General features: G+C 40.7%; 1 long non-coding RNA gene and 2 pseudogenes across 1 annotated transcript; all 3 read right to left on the bottom strand.

Moving 5' to 3' along the window:
- Window positions 1-258: 258 nt before the first annotated feature.
- Window positions 259-3,099, bottom strand: LOC116681488 (extracellular calcium-sensing receptor-like; annotated as a pseudogene).
- A 6,156-nt stretch (window positions 3,100-9,255) lies between these two features.
- On the bottom strand, window positions 9,256-10,255 carry LOC116681487 (extracellular calcium-sensing receptor-like; annotated as a pseudogene).
- A 439-nt stretch (window positions 10,256-10,694) lies between these two features.
- On the bottom strand, window positions 10,695-11,280 carry LOC116681489 (uncharacterized). The gene is made up of 3 exons (XR_004330027.1): window positions 11,171-11,280; window positions 10,827-11,006; window positions 10,695-10,717 (listed from the first exon to the last, which is right to left on the bottom strand). It is a non-coding gene; the product is annotated as an uncharacterized LOC116681489 (long non-coding RNA).
- Between the last annotated feature and the right edge of the window lie 3,211 nt (window positions 11,281-14,491).

Raw genomic sequence — 14,491 nt, 5'->3', positions numbered from 1 at the left:
ATAGTACATAGGACATCACTCAACTCAAAATAAATGTTCATGGGCACAACCAGTGATGTGAATAGTTGCATTACCGTAAAGAAAACAGAACCACAACCATGACATGTTTTTATTTATGTTTAATAATGTTTCTATGTACCAAGTTTGTTACACTAGTAATAGTTGTACAAGTACAAGTATTGATGTAAAATATGCTTTCAGTTCTATTTTAACTATTCAGTTCTTTGTGTGAATACATCTGAAATTTTGGTCAAACAAACTAATAAAATAGTAGCTAGTCTTATTTAAATTGAATAAATGCAGGCAGATTGATAAGAAAATAATGAATTAGGTGCATTGTTAATATTCTACGCTACCTACCCATCAGGTGTTTCCTAGTATTTTTATCTGGCCTCAAAAGAATGATGAAACACTTTGGAGCAAAGATACAGAAAAGTAAACCGTAGCTAGAGGCGAGAATTGCAAAAATCTCCACAGCAACAGCATATTTTCCGGGAGAGCTAACGTAAGCAGGGACAAAAGCTATCCAGACAGCACAGAATATCAGCATGCTGAAGGTGATCAGTTTGGCCTCATTAAAGTTGTCAGGGAGTTTACGAGCAAGAAAGGCCAAAAGGAGACTGGTGCAGGCCAGCAGGCCAATGTAACCAGAACCAGAGAGAAGCCCACCACAGAGGTCATGGCACACTTGAGGGTGACCTTTAACCCTGGGATATCCAAGTCAGCTTGAGGCACAGGGGGGCTGAGCAACAGCCAAATAAGACAAATAAAAACCTTGATGAAAAAAGCATAAAAAAATGTCAGATTAATGTAAGTAATTGCTGTATTAATTTGTTATTAAAAAGTGATTCTGCAACTCTGACCTGTAAAAAGGAAAAGAGGCAAACACTTCCTCTCTGTTGGCCCGGACCAAACCACTTCATCAAGGTTTCAGCGCCAGGCCGAGCTGAGCGGAAAGCAGCCAGAACCACTATGGTCTTAACTTTGAGGCAGGAAACACAGAGTACAAAGCTGATCCCAAAAGCTGCCTGCTGGAACCGACAAGTCCAGACTGATGGACGACCAATGAACACCAGTGAGCACAGGAAGCAGAGCTTCAGCGACAGGAGAAGCAGGAAGCTCAGTTCTGAATTGTTGGCTCGTACCTGAAAATGAGAATTGGGATTAAATTGTTATTAAACGACAAGCACAATAACAATCCAATATAGATTCCCTTGCCCTAGATTTAAGAAAAAAAAACGCTTTTTAATTACATCACTCTGAGGTCTTACCATAGGTGTTTGACGGTAGTAAACAAAAACTACAAACACAGCTGTTGTCACCATGGTACCAGACACAGCTGCTGTAGTCAGGGCAATGCCCAAAGTTTCATTAAAGGAAAGGAAGTCCAGCTGGCGAGGGATGCAGGCAGTTCGTTTAGCATTGGACCAAAACTCTAATGGACAACGCTCACAGTGAAGGGAACCTGGGAGAGGAAGACATACCAAAACGGGCCGTAGGGAAGAACTGGGGACACTGTAGGATGATCTGAAAGTTATACAAGTCAGTAATATCTTATATGTTAATTTCCTCACCAGTTTGATTGCTGATCTCCCCATCAGCACATGGGATACAGTCAAAGCAGCAGAGAGGTTCTCCTTTCCTGCTGGCCTTTCGGGTGCCTGGGGGGCAGCTCTCACTGCACACTGAAGTAGGCACCTAGACAAGTAGATAACATCTTGTGAATCACAGTAAATATTATTCAATAGAGCTTTTGGCATTGACATGAATCAATACTGTTTCTTTTTAACCACCTGATTGGACTCGGTGCTCCACTGAATAGCTGACTCGTTTAGGTGGAGGTCAAACCCATCCACACGACCAATCACAACAAGTTTGAGTGATCCCTCAGGGGTGTTCTGCCAGTTGATAAGGTCGTACTTTGCTGGGGTGTTGTCGTTGGAAATAAAACATTTCCCTGTGGCGATGTGAAGTTCACGTTGTTTAAGTGCTGCAACAGCTAAGAAGAGCAACATTGTAGTAAATTTTTTTAAAATCTAAATGTAGATAAAGGTCCTATGACATGCTACTTTTTGGATGCTTTTATATAGGCCTTAGTGGTCCACTAATACTGTATCGGAAGTCACTTTTCCAAAATTCAGCCTTGGTACAGAATTCCAGCCACTAGAGCCAGTCCCACAATGAGCTTTCCTTAGGATGTGCCATTTCTGTGTCTGTAGCTTCAAATGCTATTAGGGAGGAGAGTGGGGGGGGGGGAACTGCCATGTTTTGCTTGATGTCTCTTTTCATGGGTGGGACAAATTCTCTGGCGGGCAAAGCAGAATAAGAGGAGGTAATCCTGCTTTATGAAGTCCCATGACGTCATAAGAACGCCGAAGCGGCCCATCTGAGCTTTCATTTTCTCAAAGGCAGAGCAGGACACCCAGGGCTCGGTTTACACCTATCGCCATTTCTATAGGCAGGCTGGGGGAACTCATATTAATGTTAAAAAAAGTGAAATTGTCATGCCATGGGACCTTTAAACAGTTGCATTTGTCACATAAAAAATTACTTAACATCCCTATAAAATGTGTGGTGTTGAAATAGACATACTGGTGTTTACCTCTATGGATTTGATGCTTTTTGGAGAAGAGCAGGTGGGGCTGTTGTTTCCAGGTGAGCTGTCTCTGACGGGGCAGAGAAGCGTGTGAAGGGCGTGTGCTGCAGCATAAACAGCAAGGTAGACATTATAGGTCACCCTGAGCTGAGATGTATCAGTGAAGTGATTCTGCACTCCCTCCAGGGACTCTGTGCCACTGCAGGGTGGTTGAGAAGCTTTTTGAAGCAACCTGTCTGCTTGAGACGGCAGTGAAGAGGCATATTTGGAGAGTGGTGTGGCCCCAGGATTACAACTAAATACCTTTTCCCAAAATTCTCTTAAGAATGTATCGTCAGGACGACGAGATGGTTTCAAACTTCTGATAAATATTCAAATCCAGGTATGACTCTACTTCGAATGGCCACACCAAGCACACCCCTTGCCACCACAGAAGTGACAGGATCTTTGAGAAGATCAGCACTTGTGCTCCACGCCTCACTGGCCACAAACTGTTTGTCAGTCACCTAGTGACAGCAACACAACAAAATCAAAAGATAACTTTAAAAAGCTAAAATGTTTTTTTGAATAAGATCAGTTTGGTTATTATTTATAGATTAAATACCCAATTGTATTCCGATTACTCACATTTATCTTGGAGAGTTGCAGGAACAGTTCCCTCACATCTGTGTACCAGGTAAAGATCAGAATCACTTTTGCAGTCGAGGCCTGAATTGTGAGGGCTGCTCGTCTGGCATCACTCATAATGTTTTCCCTTTGGAGAGTCTCTATAAATTCCACACACACCCCTGCCTCCTGAGTCTCCTCCTGAAATAACTGACATAAAAAGTTGAAAGGAGCAAAAAGATTAGCTGAATCTATCTTGAATAGAGTAAATAGCAATGCAGTGCAAATGGAAACACCTTTATTGCCACAAGGCCATAATCGTTGTTTACTACCACAGCCCCAACATAGGTCCAATTATATCGTATGGCAAGCTGGGCAATGGCCCAGGCTTGGTAAATATCACTGGGCATGGTCCTGAAGAAGTGAGGATACTGGCGCCGGTCACTCAGACAGGGACAGCTAGCTGTGTAGCTCATCTACAGTAAAAGAAAAAAAAAAAAACGTAAATACTAGGATATTCTAAAATTGCATGCTTATTCTGAAATCTCACACACGTAAAGATTGTTATAATCTCATTTTCACCCCGGGGATTGTTTTTTAAGAAGACTGTTTACTGCAGTGAACAGCAAATCGTTTCATTTTCTTTTACAGCAAAATGAAGGTGAGAAAACATAAATGTGCCATGTGCACCAAAGTCCATCCGTCAATAGGTTAAATAAAACCCTATGAACGTAATTTTTTTTAACATTATGAGTGAAAATCTGAAAGTTATTGACTTTTTACTTCCAATTTTTCTTAAACATTTTTATATATTCAAACTAAACACAAATACAATTGGGGTTTTAATGGAGCCTTACTAAAGGTACAGAGAGTGGCCCCAGGGATCTGGAGAGTATCTTGGCTTCTTCGGATGAGGAACCACCAATGATCAAAGGAACAGGCTGAACACCTGATGACATTATGATAAATAATGAAATAGTCATTTTTTGGGCTTGGTTCTCTTTCAAACGCAACATTGCAGTGTTTAGGCTGTCATCAATCTATTTGCTTGGTATTAAAACAGAAGTATGAACCATGCAGTTTGATATAATACCTTTTTTTTCTCCAATTCCCTCTTCATACCCAGAAGAATAGCCCAGAGGGTCTGTTGAATTACAGTTAGCGCTGTCTCCTCCAACCAGCGACAGTGCAGCCTGCATAGCCCACAGGGCTACACCACAGCTATCATGAATATAGTAGCCCAGCTTCACCCCTGGCAGCAAGGTTGTACTGTGATTGATTTCCTCCAGTGCAAACACCATAGCATAAATATACTGTAATGGGAGATTTTCCAAACTGATACCACAGGAGAAAAAGCATAAGAAAAATATCAGTCAAAATGCTGTCAAAGTGACTGTGAAGATCAGTAATAAATCTTAAATAATATGGGTAATCGTCTTCATTATCAATAAATAGCATTAAATAAGCAATAATAACAAAATATTTTGGACAAGAAAATCAACCCATATGTGTAACGACACTACCAATAGTTAACAATCTATGGAATAGAAAAAGATGATGAGTGCATGAATTATGCAGTATACACAGTAAAAAGTAAAATTTAGAGTTTTACCTAGTACAACGCTTGAAGTCAGGCAACTGAGTGAAGTCATTGTTTGTAGCTGGAGGCTTAGAATGAACATTAAAGAGCCCACCAATAACTACATCTCCATCCTGAAACAGACCCTGGTTGCTGGGTGTGCCCAAACGGGAACAAGACACTGTCTCAACCACCTGTAACCCCACCCTGAGCCCCAGCCGTCTGCCGACAAGCCCCAGGAAGAGCAGGGATGGGGCTGAGCATGGTCTCAGAGTGAAGAGCCAGAAGAACCAAGACATGGATGGAGCTGTTCTGGACACTTTAAATGTGTACATATACCCAGCTAGATGGCTTCCCATTGGTACAAAAGAGGTGTATTACAGTAAACAAGTTCCTGAAATGAAAAAAAAAATTGTAATTATCTTAATTCCTTAATATATCTGTTAGACGTCCACATGTAAATCAGAATAAATTCCAGTGAAAAAATGAATATTACAAAAGATACAACTTGCACTGACAACAGACAAGGTATAACATACTCCCCCCCTCCAGCACTACACAACATAGATGTTTTTCTGTGTATTTATAACAGCTGTAAAGCCCATGGCGGAATGATAGTAAACAGGATGACACTGCACGAAATCACTTCTCTCAAAGGTGAGAGAAAAACAATAAGAAAATAAGTGACAGCTGTGTGATACAGAAACTACCGTACTAACCTGGAGGGCAGGGACCACATAGGCCCCATAGAGTTAGATTTTCTTAACGTTTAACATTTGGTTAATAAATTAATCCACCGTGGCTCATAAATACTAGGCCACACCCACACACAAGGACATACCTGGTTCAAAGGCTCAAAAGGTAATCTCATCTCACAGAACTAAATTACATAACAATTAATTAAAGGGGTTAAAGGAGAATTCCGGTCAATTTCAACATGTAGTTGTGTTGTTTGTAAATTTGGAGTGCTGCCAGTAGAGAGAAAAATGATATCAATCGTTGCTGCCTACACCCTGTTATCCTCCTGCTAGAGTTAGTACCCAACAGGCTTAAACAGGGCAAGTTTTAAACTTGTTTTAGCCTCTAAACATGTCATAATATTCATTAAAAGTGCCTACCCATGTGCAGTGAGTCCTTCCGAGAGAACACAGTGAATCTGACTGCTGTGTGACAGAAATGCATGAAAGTTGTGCTAATTCAGCTGTGTTTAGTTCTGGTGTTGATATTGCAAGGAGTGATTCGGGACTGTCTACAAACTAAAACACAGAAAAGAGATAAACGTGTTTTCAAAAATAAGCACATGCTTATTTTATGAGTGCCGTAATACAACTAGCAGGAGACAAGTTATAATTGAGTTAAGTTTGGAGACAACACCTTTTTAATCATTAAATTGTTAGCCTACATGTTTTTGTTTTATCTCTTTTCTGTGTTGTAGTTTGTAGTCCCTGAGTACTCTAACTGCCATCTAAACACAGGAACTAAACAGGGATGAATTAGCAGAACTTTCAGGTATTTTTTCATATCTACTGCAGTCAGATTTGCTGTGTTTACTGAGAAGAAATCACTGCACATAGGTAGGAACTTTTAAAGACATTTTTAACATGTTTAGAGGCTGAAAATAAGTTTAAAACGTACCCTGTTTGAGCCTATTGGGTGCTAACGCTAGCAGGAGGATAACATGGTGTATACAGTACCAATTGTTTTTTCATTTTTCTCTCTACTGACAGCAATCCATTTTACAAACAACAGAGCTACATGTTGAAATGACCGGAATTATCCTTTAAGTGAGAAGGTACTGATGAGCAGCAGGTGTGCAATTGCTCACCTCCATCATCTGTTCATTTTACAAGCAATTACATCCAATTACACACTGACAGGGAAGAGGTACAGAGGTGGAAAATAATCATTTACAATGCTATTAATTCATTGCATTTATAAAGTGCTTTCTCATAGACACTACTCTCTAACACCACCAATAGGTTGTTTTCATGGTTTTGTAGATCATAGCTAACACAGTGTAAAATGTATTTTTCTTTATCTACAGTATATACATATCTTTATCTACAGTATATACATTATTATACTGTGGCTACAGTATGCAGTTCAACATTTGTAATACATTGAATAATGTAGCCATTCAAAAAACAGACTTAGGAATTTATCATTACTGGTAAATTTCCACTGTCTATCATTCAGTGTCTGCATAATATACATAGAAAGGGATTGCAAAGAAGGTTAAAAGAAGAGGAAGAAAGGTTGATTCAACCTCTGCACTCTTTGTGGCACCATCATTACGAAACCATTGTCACATTAAACTGCAACTGATGATTTCTTGACATAAATGAATACATGTGGAAGTGGAATCCTCTAAGTACAGATATGAAATTATTTAATGCATGAGAATTGTATGCTGAGTAAGACAAATGAAAATGACATGACAGGTTTCATCTCCAAAACTGACACACGAAGAAGCAGGAACCTCTTATTCAGCATTGGCAATGTTAAGCTGTAGACCACACTCAACACAACCTGGTTGGCATTATACACAAGTGAAGTAGTTAAGGAACTCTTCCCCACACCCAGCTGGTGTATATGTGTAATAGGTAATAGGTTTTTGACTAGCATGTCCGACAAGGAACAAACCTTGGAACCTTGGAACAACCTTGTTTAGAGATGAGGAAAGTAGCTGCGCATCATTCCATTTGATGGTATGATACTTCCATCTAGTGGTTATTTTGGTAAATGCAGCAAAACTATGACGTCAGTGAACTATATAAAGCTAGAACATACTGTACTACTGATATTGGTCCACTGTGAATGTAATACATTAACTTAAATTAATTATTGCATGCCAATGGTTTACCAATTAATGAATCTTTAATTTCTTGAATCTTTCTGTTTCAAAAAAAATAATTAATGTAGTGTCATTTTAATTAAAACGTTTGGGACAGGTGGAGAATTGTATCCATTTGAGTATTTTTTTTAAAAACACAGAATACAACCACATGCAAAATAATTATTAATTCATTAATTATTAATGCAAAACGCACCAATACACTTTTTAGTAAGCAGCATTTAATGTAAGTGTTTATTTTCTTTAAGGATTGATATAAAGTGTTATGTTAGTATTTAATATTTAATGAACAGCAAATATATTCTTTCTTAGTTACCAATGAAAGCCATGACTAGGTGTGGTTGAAACGTTTTTTTATTTCAGACAACCAAATTTACATTTAGCATTATTTAGATGACTCCCAGTAAAAAGATGATTGACAAAACACATGAAAATTGCATGATGCCAGGCTTGGAAAAGTGAAGCATTTCAGCCAGAAAACTACCTGGCCATTGTGCTTCTTGGTGTTTTTCTTAGGCCTCAAGAGAATGATGAAACATTTGGGGGCAAAAATGCAGAGCAATAAACCGTAGCTAGAGGCCAGGATTGCAAAAATCTCCACAGCAACAACATACTTCCCAGGAGAGCTAACGTAAGCCGGGACAAAGGCCACCCAGACAGCACAGAATATCAGCATGCTGAAGGTGATCAGTTTGGCCTCATTGAAGATGTCAGGGAGTTTCCGAGCCAAAAAGGCCAAGAGAAGGCAGGTGCAGGCCCAACAACCAATGTAACCTAGAACCAGAGAGAAGCCCAGCACAGAGGCCATAGCGCACTCCAGGGTGACCTTTGACCCCTGAAAACCCAGATCACGTTGAGGCACAGGGGGCTGAGGGACAGCCATGTGGCACAAATGATAACCTGTATGAAATGTGAAACACATGTATGTTATGTTTTCACATGTCTAACACTTTTCTCATCATTTAGTCAATAACAAATATTCAAACCTGTATAGATGTAAAGAGGCAAACACTTCCTCTCTGTTGCCCGGACCAAACCACTTCATCAAGGTTTCAGCGCCAGGCCGAGCTGAGCGGAAAGCAGCCAGTACTACCATGGTTTTGACTAGGAGGCAGGAAACACAGAGTACAAAGCTGATCCCAAAAGCTGCCTGCTGGAACCGACAAGTCCAGACTGATGGACGACCAATGAACACCAGTGAGCACAGGAAGCAGAGCTTCAGCGACAGGAGAAGCAGGAAGCTCAGTTCTGAATTGTTGGCTCGAACCTAATGTGAATCAGATTAACAGAAAAAGACCATTTGGCCATTTAAACAGTACAAAACAGGAAAAATGTGACATTTTTTAAATGCATACAACAAAGGCTCTGTTACATTATTTAAGATTCTCACCATAGGTGTGTGACGGTAGCAGAGAGAAACACTACAAACACAGCTGTTGTCACCATGGTACCAGACACAGCTGCTGTAGTCAGGGTAATGCCCAAAGTTTCATTAAAGGAAAGGAAGTCCAGCTGGCGAGGATGCAGGCAGTTCGTTTAGCATTGGACCAAAACTCTATGGACAACGCTCACAGTGAAGGGAACCTGGGAGAGGAAAAAATAGGAGAGAGGGAAGGAAAATTAAACACAAAGGGGTAAATTGAAGTTGTCTGATCGAGTAATTTCCTCACCAGGTTGTTTGCTGATCTCCCCATCAGCACATGGGATACAATCAAAGCAGCATGGAGGTTCTCCTTTCCTGTTGGTCTTACGGGTGCCAGGGGGGCAGCTCTCACTGCACACTGAAGTAGGCACCTAAACAACAAGCCAAATAATATTCTCAACGACATAATATTGTGATTCAAAACAGGCGTTTATTTCAACAGGAAATTTGTTCGTAGCCTCGACACCGCTTGTCGATGTGACCACCTGATTGGATCCGGTGCTCCACTGAATAGCTGACTCGTTTAGGTGGAGGTCAAACCCATCCACACGACCAATCAAAATAAGTTTGAGTAATCCCTCAGAGGTGTTCTGCCAGTTGACAAGGTCGTACTTTGCTGGAGCGTCACCACCTTGAAAGTAAAACGTTTCCCCCTGTGGGTGTGGTGAAATGCACGTTGTTCAAGTGCTGCAACAGCTGAAAGCAACAAATATTGAAGAGACAGTTAATATTTAAAAGCAAATCTGTCTACAAAAAATGCACTTACAATATATATATTCAGTTCAAAAAATGTAAAGAACTATGACTCTCATGGATGAGATAACACATGGATAATTCTGTTTACCTCTATGGATTTGATGTTTTTGGAGAAGAGCAGGTGGGGCTGTTGTTTCCGGTTGCGCTGTCTGTGTCGGGGCAAGAGAGAAGGCTGTGAAGGGCGTGGGCCGCAGCATAAACAGCAAGGTAGACATTATATGCCACCCTTAACTGAGAGGTATCAGTGATGGGATCATGCAGTCCCTCCAGGGACTCTGTGCCACTGCAGGGTGATAGAGAAGCTTTCCGAAAAGGACGCCTTGGCAGAAGATACATGGACAGACCTTGTTTTGAGTGGTGAAGTGAGAGGTGCTGCACGTAATTGCAAAGCTCCAGGACTGCATCCAAACTCGCTTTCCCAGAATTCTCGTAAGAAGTCATCATCAGGATTACGAATTGGGTGCAAACCTCTGAGAAAATTTTCAAATCCTGCTATTGTTGAACTTCGAATGGCTACACCTAGAACACCGGTGGCCATTTTAGAGATGGCAAGATTTCGGAGAAGATCACTATTGGTGCTCCAAGCCTCACTTGCCAGAAACTGTCTGTCCGTCACCTACAGTAAGAGGAAATTGAAATAAATTACGACAATAAAAACAGATGGCATTACAAACTATAGCCTATGTCTTTGCTTTATTTCCATGCCAGTTGCTCACATTTATCTGGCCAGTTCCAGAAATACTTTCTTTACTTCTGTATACCAGCAAAAGATCAGAATCACCCTCGCAGTCGAAGCTTGAATTGTGAGGGCTACACGTCTGGCATCACTCTCAATAGTTTCTTTGCGGAGCGTCTCTATGAATCCCAAACACACCCCTTTCCCTGAGTCTCTTCTTGAAATGCCTGGAGTTCAAACAATAAATAAATTCATATAAATAGGATATGTTTATCTTAAGTATATATGAAGAAGATCTTTTCAGGCATTTTATAGAATAATAACAATACCATGCACCTGTATTGCCAAAAGACCATAGTCATTGTTGACAACCACCGCTCCCATCCAAGTCCAGCGAAATCGTAAGGCCAGCTGTGCCATGGCCCGGGCTTGGTAAATATCACTGGGGATTGTTCTGAAAACGTTCGGAAACTTAATCTTGTCACTTAGACAGGGACAGCTTGACAAGTAGCTGATCTGAGAGAAAAAACACAGCTATATATCATACACTGCTTTTAAAGCAATAATTTAGCATTTAAAGCAAGACATTTTAATTTTGATTTAACAAATAGAATCAGCCACATGGTGTGGACTGTATGAAAAGGTTCATTAGGTTTATTTCCTGATATAATGAAACTCACAAATGGCACAGAAAGAGGCCCTAGGATCCTGGAAAGAAATATGGTTGTTGTTGATGCGGCATCACCAATGAGCAAACGAACAGGTTGACCACCTGCAGATAGCATTGGACATATGCACATTAGGACAATCTTTTTTATACTACAAATATCAGCTGATGTTTTCATGAATATACCAAATGTTAGTTGCATACTGAGTAATTTCAAGTGATACCTGTTGTCTCTCCGGGTTGATCATTTGCTGCAGTATGTGACGTGGAGGCTGTCATGTTGCAGCTTTGTTCGTCTCCTGCAACCAGTGACAATGCAGCCTGCAGAGCCCAGGGATATCGGACACAGCTATCAAATATGCGGTATCCCAACTTTACTCCTGGTAGCAGGGTGTTGTTACGATTGATTTCCTCCACCGCAAATGCCATGGCATATACATTTTGTAATACCTCTGGATCAAATCTGAAACCACAGGAGTAGAAAGGAACAGCATATAACATAACGTAAACCATAACATGAATTAGTGACAGATAAAAAAACATCACCACAAACAAAAAAAAGCAGCAAATGTCCAAAATGTCATAAATATACCAACCAAGTCAAATTTGCATATATATATAGCTTTATAATTTTTATAATCAATATAATCAATTTAAAACTGATGTGTAATTACAAACATGCATACTCTAACTTTCTAGTTCAACATCTGGTAGATTTCAGTTATATTTTCATCTGCATTTAACAGAAACATATGAGCATGACAAAATTATAAAAACCCCAGATGTGCTGAAAAAAATAATAACCACCAGACATTTAACAACAATGTACTGATTAAGTTACCCAGTGCAAGGTTCATAATGTGGCAGCTTGGTAAAGTCCTGCTCTACATCTGAAGGTTTGTAATTGAGATTAAAAAGTCCACCGATAATACATCTCCATCCTGGGAGAGGCTTTGTTGCTCGGTGCACCCCACGGGTGCACACTATCGCCTGAACCACCTCCAGTCCCATCCGTCTGCCCACCACACTGAGAAGCAGCAGGGAGAGAGCTGAGGAGGGCCACTGAGCGAAGAGCCAGGGCAACCAAGACATGGGTGCAGCTATTCTGGACATTTAACACTGGTAGCGGAGTGTTATCAGAACGTCAAAATATGTGTCAGTGGATTTAGTCTGTAAAACACAGTATAACACAAGACACATCAAACCTGAAAATATAAATATAATAAAATAGTTAATTAAGTTCAGAATAAATCATGTCTCACAAACACTGTTCAAATTTCTCTTACCAATGACAAATCCCATTAAATAGCACATCCAAATCCAAATGTAACATGAGAGCCTCATGTCAGTTACTGGCAAATAGAGAGGACATTGTAAACAGAAACATGTTTAACTTGGTTTAAACAGATAACATCACAAGGTTTATAGTAGGGGGGAGCTGAAAACGGAGTCTTGACTATAACAAAACCACCCCCCACTCTGCACAAGTGGATTGTTGTAGAGAGTATTTATAATAGGTGGCAAAGCCTTATTCAAGGAAGAAAAATCGATGACACAAGCAGCACACAAGCCCAAATTATTCCTCCCTAGAGTGATGGTGGAAAAACAATTGAATGCTTACAAGTGATTAGCATGTATGAAGTGTGTGTGTGTTGTGTGTGTGTGTGTGTGTGGTGTGTGTGTGTGTGTGTGTGTGGTGTGTGTGTGTGGTGTGTGTGTGTTGTGTGTGTGTGTGTGTGTGAGCTGCAAAGTGGACATTAAACATGAAAGAAATCATTCAACTTTGTGTCCTTTCCGCTTAGATTTCTAAGGAATGTTGTACTGTAATAATCACTATACCTTAAAGTGTGCCAGTCTGTTAAACCCAGTATAGGGAACGTTATGCCCAGAGCAACAGGTGTGCCACATGTCAATTCTATTACACAGTAATTTCATGAGCAATTACATCCCATGTGTTTAAGGTGGCATATGGGGAAAGATGAGGCTGTTGTGACTTACAACAATTGATTTTACAAGGTCCGTTTTTGTATGTTCTGTTTAGCATTTTGAGTAAAACATGATATAAACATGAGATTTGTTAAAATCCAATATTTCAATATTTTCTTGCATCGGTAGGAAAATGATCACAGTCCTACGATGAGCAACAATAGAAAGAAAAAGAATGGTGCAACACTGAAACAATAAAAAAAAAAGTGCCATTCTGGCGACGGGAAAGGAGTGGAGGGGAACATCTACATTCCTGGAAACAACAGAAGAGACACAGGTTGCACACGGCTGTGACAGTGGAGATTTTGCTTCCTGGCATAACTGACATAACCAGTTTACGTAGCTGTTGAGTAAGAGGATTACAAGACTGTGATTGGAAAGTTACTTCCCCATGGTACGCATCCTCTTTTGCTTCTCACATGAGAAATTATGAAACTGCAACTAATAATGTGATACTTCTCTGAGAGTTTCATGATGTCTTCGAAAGTCAGGTCTCCCAGGGACTTGGACTTACATAGGCTGGGAGCTGTGGGGTGTATGGTATCAGACCTTAAATTGAATGGAGAGAATCCTGGATTCAGGCTGTGATGGTGGCTTGTAGTGATGAGGACAACCTTTGGTTCCATGAATGAGTCGGGGTGTATGATTGTGTTTGACTTGGGAATGTGCTGGGTGGTTTGAGGAGCGGAAGACTCTGATGAGGTGTGAAATGCAGTCATAGTCCAGGTGGCTGTACAATGCATCACAGTCTGAAGAAGGGGAAAACAGTCCTCTGTCTCTACTGATGTGTGTGGACACAGCAGATTGGACAGGGAGGCTTTCACAAGACGAGAAACCATTATGAAAGCACCTTACATGCTCCCTCTCCATCGTTTATACCCTAGCCTATCGTGATAAGACTTGTTAGGATTTGTTTGCCATTGTAGCTCCTCTGTTGTGTGTAGGAACTGCTGAAGTCTGCTGTTGTTAAAGACCTCAGAATTGCTTTGAGGAAATGGATAGCTGTTCTGATGCAGTGGACTAGGGTTGAGGGGTGTAGAGTTGACGGGTGTGTGGAAGGAGAAGGCTGGGAGTTGTTCTGGTGTTGTGATTGGAAAAGCTGGTAGGAAGTTGGATTCAATGGGGAGGGACACAGTGCAAATGCATGCGATGGGTACTGCAGTTGAAGATCACGTCATGATGAAGGCTGTTTTGTTGGGGGAAGTGGGGAGTGGACTCATGTGTTTGGTAAATAGCATCCGTTTGGGTGTGGACTTATGAGTCCCCCCAGTGGCTGCCATGGTCATCATCATCTCCAATGCATCCTCATCAACATTTATCGCTACTTCAGCAAAAGCATTTCCAGTTG

Source organism: Etheostoma spectabile, unplaced genomic scaffold, assembly GCF_008692095.1.
Source record: "Etheostoma spectabile isolate EspeVRDwgs_2016 unplaced genomic scaffold, UIUC_Espe_1.0 scaffold00018636, whole genome shotgun sequence".
In the NCBI taxonomy this organism is placed as follows: domain Eukaryota; kingdom Metazoa; phylum Chordata; class Actinopteri; order Perciformes; family Percidae; genus Etheostoma; species Etheostoma spectabile.
This window is presented reverse-complemented; position numbering and strand designations above follow the sequence as displayed.